The sequence below is a fragment of the Bison bison genome, unplaced genomic scaffold (genome assembly GCF_000754665.1).
Source record: "Bison bison bison isolate TAMUID 2011002044 unplaced genomic scaffold, Bison_UMD1.0 scf7180017864389, whole genome shotgun sequence".
Classification (NCBI taxonomy): Eukaryota; Metazoa; Chordata; class Mammalia; order Artiodactyla; family Bovidae; genus Bison; species Bison bison.
Window position 1 is genome coordinate 1,688,308 of NW_011494961.1, and position 8,233 is coordinate 1,696,540.

Genomic DNA, 8,233 nt, shown 5'->3' on the forward strand with positions numbered 1-8,233 from the left:
GCCTCATGGAGAAGGCAATGGCAACCCACTCCAGTACTCTTGCCTGGAAAATCCCATGGACGGAGGAGCCTGGTGGGCTGCAGTCCATGGGGTCAAGGAGAGTCGGACATGACTGAGCGACTTCACTTTCATGCATTGGAGAAGGCAATGGCAACCCACTCCAGTGTTCTTGCCTGGAGAATCCCAGGGATGGGGGAGCCTGGTGGGCTGCCGTCTATGGGGTCGCACAGAGTTGGACACGAGTGAAGCAACTTAGCAGCATTAGCAGCAGCACCCTCAGCCTCAAGGATGTATTTTCCTTTGCTTTCTAAATAAAACTGAGCTGTAACACAGAGCTGTAACACTGGTCTGTCCAAGGAAATTACATGGGGCTGTAACTCTGGTCTGTCTGTCATTTCAAATTTTTGGTGTGATGAGACAGAACCAAGGAAATTACAAACTCCCCTGGCATAACAAAAGTTCAAGTACATGCTAGTCATGTTTATTGTTAATTTATGAATAATATAATCAGACTCTGATTGAATCAAACATAAAATAATTTATTGATATGTTTACAGTTTACTGAATCTCTAGAAAGAGGCAGAAACAGGCTCAGAAAGTTAGCAAGAGGTAAAGAAAGCTGGACAGCGGGAGCTATTGGCCAATTGTCATTCACCAAGAGGTATTACTCTGTCAACAAAGGTCCTTCTAATCAAGGCTATGTTTTTTCCAGTGGTCATGTATGGATGTGAGAGTTGGACTATAAAGAAAGCTGAGCACTGAAGAATTGATGCTTTTGAACTGTGGTGTTGGAGAAGACTCTTGAGAGTCCCTTGGACTGCAAGGAGATCCAACCAGTCCATCCTAAAGGAGATCAGTCCTGGGTGTTCATTGGTAGGACTGATGAAGCTGAAACTCCAATATTTTGGCTACCTGAAGATAAGAGCTGACTCATTTGAAAATACCCTGATGCTGGCAAAGATTGAGGGCAGGAGGAGAAGGGGACGACAGAGGATGAAATGGCTGGTTGGCATCACCAACTCAATGGACATGGGTTTGGGTGGACTCCGGGAGTTGGTAATGGACAGGGAGGCCTGGCATGCTGTGGTTCATGGGGTCACAAAGAGTCAGACATGACTGAGCAACTGAACTGAACTGAACTGAAAGCAGTCTAGTGAAGGAGCCAACTACCGAGAGCCCTTAACACCAAATGACACAGCTTGCATGACTGATATCATTTGAGATAGACATTGGGAGCTACCATTGGCAATGATGCTGCCATCTCACGTGAAAACCACATGTTGCTTCTTCCAATAATGGCAACATTTTTCTCTAAAGGCATTTTTTCATGGTTCTGCTTCTTTGCATCATTAAATACAAGTCAGAGGTAAGAACCTCTGATGCTAAACAATTCTCGTGTGTTCTAGTTGAAAGGGCATCTAAGGAACTGAATATCTAGTCTTCTTTAGTTTCGTATTATGAGTCAAATTCTATATTTGTTTGTATAGAGAAATCCCCAAAGGAAAGAGATCATATTTTGGGAAGTCAAAAAGAAAAAAATGTCCTAAGTAATTCCAACTTGGGCTTCACAGTGTCAATATAAACCTTTTCCCCTGTCATCTCTCTATCCCCCACTGTGTTCCCTCTAATGTAATCCAATTATCTTTAAGAAATACAAAGTACATCTCAAGGCTCATTAATTCCACATTTATTTCCTAGCTAAATACATCTGGGTTATGGCTATTCTTTCTTTGGTTCTCCAGACTCAGAAATTAAGCCAAAAAAGAAAAAGAAAAAATAAATTTCACTACATAGAAAAATAGATGTGACCTATATCTATTATATAAGGTAAAATATACATCAGAATAATATGTGTGTATTATTCCTATTTCCCTATTAGATCTAGGCTTCCCTAGTGGCTTAGATGGTAAAAAAAAAAAAAAAGCCTGTACTGTGCAAGACCTGGGTTTGATTCCTGGGTCTGAAAGATCCTCTGGAGAAGGAAATGGCAAACCGCTCCAATATTCTTGCCTGGAGAATCCCAGAAGCCCACAGAGGAATCTGGTAGGCTACAGTCCACGGGGTCACAAAGACACAACTGAATGGCTTACCCTTTCACTTTCAATACATATAATCCATCCATGTGATATATATGTCAATACAATAGGTTATATATAATACATACATATACATGTGATGCAACAGGAAGAGATGTTGGTATAGGACACAGCTCTCAGTTCTCACTTCACTTCTCTAAATGACAGTAGGGTAAGGCTGTCACAAATGATGTCATTCTTCTGTTATTTGTTCTTTTTTCTTTTGCTTTATCTTCCACTATTTCTTCCACACCAACATTTCCTTACATCCTATAAATGCTTTCTTCTATATTATATCAAGCAATATCTAGGACTTTAAGTCCGTCACGATTTTGTCACTATTGAATCAAAGTTTCAGTCAATCATCAAAGCAAACAGCTTCTAAAGCAGCTCGGTCTACTAAAACTTTGTGCAATGAAAGAAAAATGTTATTATCTCAGAAACCTGCAAAATAAAAGAAAAATAAAATATCAGTGGCATCTAGAAAATCAAATAGTATCAGAGACTTATGGTATAATACTCAATATGGCCCAGACAAAAATAATAATTACTCAACATTAAAAAACAGAGAACTCTGCTCAATATTCTGTAGCAAAGTAAATGGGAAAAGAATTTGAAAAATAATAAATACATGTGTATGTATAACTGAATCACTTTGCTGTACACCTGAAACTAACATAACATTGTTAATCAACTATAAAATACAACAAAAAAGTTTTAAGAAATTAAAAAAATAATAAAACTGCAGCACGTACAGGAAAACTGAAGAGGTCAAATCCTATGTGTGGTTTTTCAAGTCCAAGCCTAGTCAGTTACAAAGCCTTTATCAGGAAGTCCTCATTGGAGAAAACTCTCCTCCCTACACCAGACTTTGTGCACAGTCTTTGTGAAGTCTCAAAGGAATTGGAATCAAAGACTCAGGAGCTGACAGCCCATGCATGGCCTTGCACATAGCTGCATTCAGAACCCAGGTACTCCTGTATTGAGACCTCTTTATGAGTGTATTGAGGGTAAAGGAGTCCTGAACAAAGCCCTACCCCCAGTGCCTCTGCCAAGGTCTCCTACTCTGAAGGAGAAAGTAGAAGCTTTGAAAATACCTTCCACTCTGGCTCAATACTTTTCCACTCCTGGCCTTTCTCCTCTTCCTTTTCTCAGGTCTATAAAAGAGCATGAGACTTTGTTTGGGACTCCCTCAGCAGGGAGAAGAATCCCTGTGTCTGAGCTGGTCCATCTGCCCCTCACCCAGTGCAATTCTGTGTGGGAAAATGTGACACTAGGAAAACCAGTTTGGTCTCTTTGTTAACTCCTTAGCAGGGACTTCCTTGGTGGCTCAGATGGTAAAGTGTCTGCCTACAATGTGGGAGACCCGAGTTCGACGATCCCTGGGTTGGGAAGATCCTCTGGAGAAGGAAATGGCAACCCACTCCAGTACCCTTGCTTGGAAAATCGCTTGGATGGAGGAGCCGGGTAGTCTACAATCCATGGGGTTGTAAAGAGTTGGACACGACTGAGTGACTAAACTTTAGCAGTAAGTGATTAAAGGCTTGAATGTTACCTTCACTGCTTGAGATGCTTTCGTGAGACAAGTCTTTTACTTATAACTTTATAATTCACCCATTAGTGTGCTGAGATCCTAACTGTAGTTGTGTGTAGAAGGGAGATGTTTGGAAGAAGAAAAATTGGCATTCCCTCACATATAATTTGCTTACATTAAGTTACTGCACACACTTCAAGAACGCAAGAACTATACCTGAGTAATAAGGAACCAGCTCTTCAGGTGACAATCCCCCATGGGTTTGCGAAGATGAATTACTAAGAGCTCTTTTCCAGTTCTTAGTAACCCCCTCTATTTTATTAAATAACCTCAATCTCATTTCTAAAGCCTGTGAGATAGTAAATCCTACTAACAATTACAAATTGGCAAGCAACCAATTCTGACCTTGCATATGAATTTTGGCAGCTCTGGCCTTATGGTTGCGAATTAAAAGAGTTATAGGGAGTCCTTGGATTCAGTATACTTTGAGATTAAAATATAGGTTTTGAGCTTATCTTTCTCATTATTCTGGTTATTTGTAAGGATTAGAGGAATTCAATCTACCTCCAATACTTATATTCTCCTCCTCTAAAATAGGTGTCATATGTTGTTTTACTATCTGTTTTAATCAATCTCTACTTAATTTTTCAGTCTTTTCTTAATGTGTCCTTCAATTCCAGATGATCACATATTATTATTTAATTATTTGTTTTACAACTGTATGCTCTATGCTGCCAAACTCTAATTATGCAATACCTGCTGGATTTTTAATTGCTCTCAGCTCCAACTGGGGCCAGATAATCAGTATCATATTACCATATTTAAAAAAAAGTCTGTCTGCAACCAAGTATTCCTGGTACCTGAATCTCTATATCTGCTTTGGTAATGTCAAGGAAGGCAAGCTAATTCTGATTTGAAGCAGGAAAAAGAAATTCAGTGAATGTGTGGCAAATCTGGAGAAGCAGGCTGCCTTATTTTCTAGACTTGGGAAGAATTTTGGAAAATATGTACTAAATACCTAAATATGTACAGAATACAGATAAAGGTACTGGAGAAATGAACAAATATTTTAAAAGATATCTACATGTGAATTTGGTCAAAATTGCAATTTTGATTAAAGTCAAGGAGGTAATTCAGTACAGATTTCTCTACTGCTATTTCATGATAAAATGACAAAAATATACAGTTTTGGGACATTTTACTTTGTAATGCTTTTTAATCATTTAATGCTGTTTAATCTTTTTATATTTTCATCATTTAATATTTCATTTTGTATAGGCAGTTTTTATAAAGCTTTTTTTAAAAGAAAATTTAATGAGGTGAAAGAGTATTTGTGCCAAGAGGTGCGTGGGAAGGGTCCCAAGAAAGTCTTTCAAATTTTAAATATTGCTGATACTTGATTATAAATTACTTGTTATAACAAGTCTTACAGTTGTATGGTGTATTTCACATTCATGAATGATTACAGCAAAACCTCAATTACTATAAGAGAAAAAGTAGAAATGTAAAGGGTATAAACTCTACACTGAAAGGCAAAGTATTTTTGGTCTTAAGATATTAGGATACTTCATAAACAAAATTATTCTTAGGCTGGAGCTTGTAGTTAGAAAAGGCTGTAGTTAAGGATATTGATTATGGAAGCTTATTGTTTGGACACAAATATTTGTTCTGCCACCATTATGAATTGAAAGATTTTGTTCACCTCAAATTTATACGTTGAGATTCTCACTCCAGGTATTATAGTATTAGGAGGTGTGGCCTTTGGAAGGTGATTTGTTTTTGTTGTTGTTTAGTCGCTAAATTATGTCTGACTCTTTTGTGACCCCATGAACTGTACCCTGCCAGGCTTCTCTGTCCATGGGATTCTCCAGGCAAAAATACTAGTGTGGGTTGTCATTTCCTTCTCCAGGGGATCTGCCTGACCCAGGGATTGAACCTATGTCTCCTAGGTAGGCAGGAGGATTCTTTATCAGTGATTAGCGAAGGCAGTGGCACCCCACACCAGTACTCTTGCCTGGAAAATCCAATGGACGGAGGAGCCTGGTGGGCGGCAGTCCATGGGGTTGCGGAGAGTCAGACACGACTGAGCGACTTCACTTACACTTTTCCCTTTCATGCATTGGAGAAGGAAATGGCAACCCACTCCAGTGTTCTTGCCTGGAGAATCCCAGGGACGGGGGAGCCTGGTGGGCTGCCGTCTATGGGGTCCCACAGAGTCCGACACGATTGAAGCGACTTGGCAGCAGCAGCCTCGTCTCTTTAAAAGAAATCCCAAAGAGCTTGCTTTTCCATGTGAGGACACAAGGAGACAGAATCTGTCTGGTGAGATCTTGAACTTACCAGCCTCCAAAACTGTGTGAAATAGATGTTTAAACCACTCAGGCAATTTTTTTTTTTTTTTTTTTGTAGCAACCCAAGTGGATTAACACAGACACTAACCGGCTGTCATTTAACTTCACTGTGCCTCGGTTTTCCCATCCATAAAATGAAGGTGGTGGTGATAACTATTTTATCAGGTTCTTTGAGGATTAATGACTTAACAAACATAAAGCTCTTAGAGCACTGCCTGGGGAAATAGTTATGATGATGAAATTGAAGAGGAACTTGTATTAATATTTTGCCATGGAAACAATGAGGAAGGGATGCCATATCATAGTCCAGGATAAACAGGCCAATTCAGAGAGTAAGATTCATGGAATCATTGCTATTTTGCTGTGAAGATGTGCAGCAAGTTAATACTAAAAGAACTGGGAAATACAGGGAATACAAGGAGGATGTTAACAATCGTGAGAATGTTTCATAGGTACAATGGGAAGCCAGCAAAGGCCTTCAGTCATGGAAATTGCAGTGTTTACTTGCGACTGTAGACGTTTAGAGAAAATTTTAGCATATATAGTAATAACAAAATAAATGTTTTTCCAGTCACAGAATTTAAACATAATAAAAGCTGATTATTATTTGCACATACAAAATTGTCTAAAATGTAGGGTATTTTGCAATCTAACTGTAGAGTCACAAATAGGAGTCAACTGTAAACTAATTTATTTATTAAAATACCTAGCTGAGAAAGAAATAATCACACTTTCTCACAATATAAAATACAAAATGCCAATAAAATAAATACATAAGAAACACATGCATATAATGTGTAACATCCTATATTTAAAACATATCGTTTCAAAGGACATGAAAGACCTAGCATTTAGGAGATTCCAAATATAAAGACAAGAATATATTACAAGGGGTTTAGACAAATATAAAAAAACACATTAGAAAAAAACTATAATTTTTTAGCAATAGATCTTCTAAGATCCTCGGATTAAACCTTAAAGACTGTTTATTTCTTGAATGTAATTTTAAAATTAATAATTGAATGTTTTTCCATATCCTGAAGGAAGACAAGGTCCACATTAACCATAGTCAATACACGCATCTATTATTTATTAGGCATATTGGATGTTCCAATCACTTGGCAGCCTTCAGGCATATTTCTAATAGAAAGGATACTATAGGGTTTCAAAACAGTCTTAATTTGCAGATTTAAGTATAGAAATGCAAAGGCTAACTTGCGTGAAAAGACAACATTTTTATTTACAGATGCATCTAATAATACTGAAAATGCAACTTGCAAAAATACATTTATTTCTGTGTTATTCTTTTCATATAGCCACATTTAAAAATAATATAAGCTCAGAAAAATTCAACGACCGATTACATCCTGATTGTCACTCACTTGGGAAAGCTGAAAGTTAAAGGCCTTCAGGGTAAATGTCAAGTGAATGTGCTTGGAACGTAGCCCATATCTGATTAGCAAACTGTTTTCAGCATATTCAATTGCTAGGCATGTATAATTTGCCCTATGTTCCTGAAACATAATGGGAGAAAATAAGGTACTCTGCTAAATCTGGGCAATTAAGGCAATGGGGGTGAGGATTCAATTCCAATTAAAAAAAAACATCTATTGAATATCTAAAATTGTCAAATAAATGTGCTAAATTTTGTCAATTTTTTTAAAAAAAATGAGCTTCGAGCTACTTCAGCTCTCTATGTAAATATATGAATTTTTTCACATATATTGACTATATTTATGGTCAGATGCTTAACATAACTGAATTAGATACAATTATTTATTGATATACAGCTTTCTCTATGACTGGATTTTAAAAATACCTGCCAGTGAGTGAGGTCAGATATTACACGTTTAGGGTCTTACATGTTTCTGTTTGCTTGTGCAGTATAATATATATAAAGTAGATACTAAAATAATTCTTAATTAAATTATTAGTAGATAGAGTAGTATATTTCTGATTTTTGCTTCCAAGCATGAAACATCACTTGCACGATAGAAAAACCTCAAGAAAAATAACCTAGAAATTTTTCTGGACTCAGAAAAGGAGAATAAGATTTGGATGTATTAAATAGTTGTCTATTAATAAGCTTTTCAAGGAACTCAGGTGAGGCTTACAAGTAGGATTGCTGTTGTTGAAAAGTGGCATTATTAATTTGGCTGAGAAAGTTTGATAAACTTGAATTAAGCAGTAAATGATTGACTCTTTCCCACTGATAGTGATGAGAAATGCTAACTCAAGAAGTCAAGATTAAACTAATCCTATGAGATCGGAAG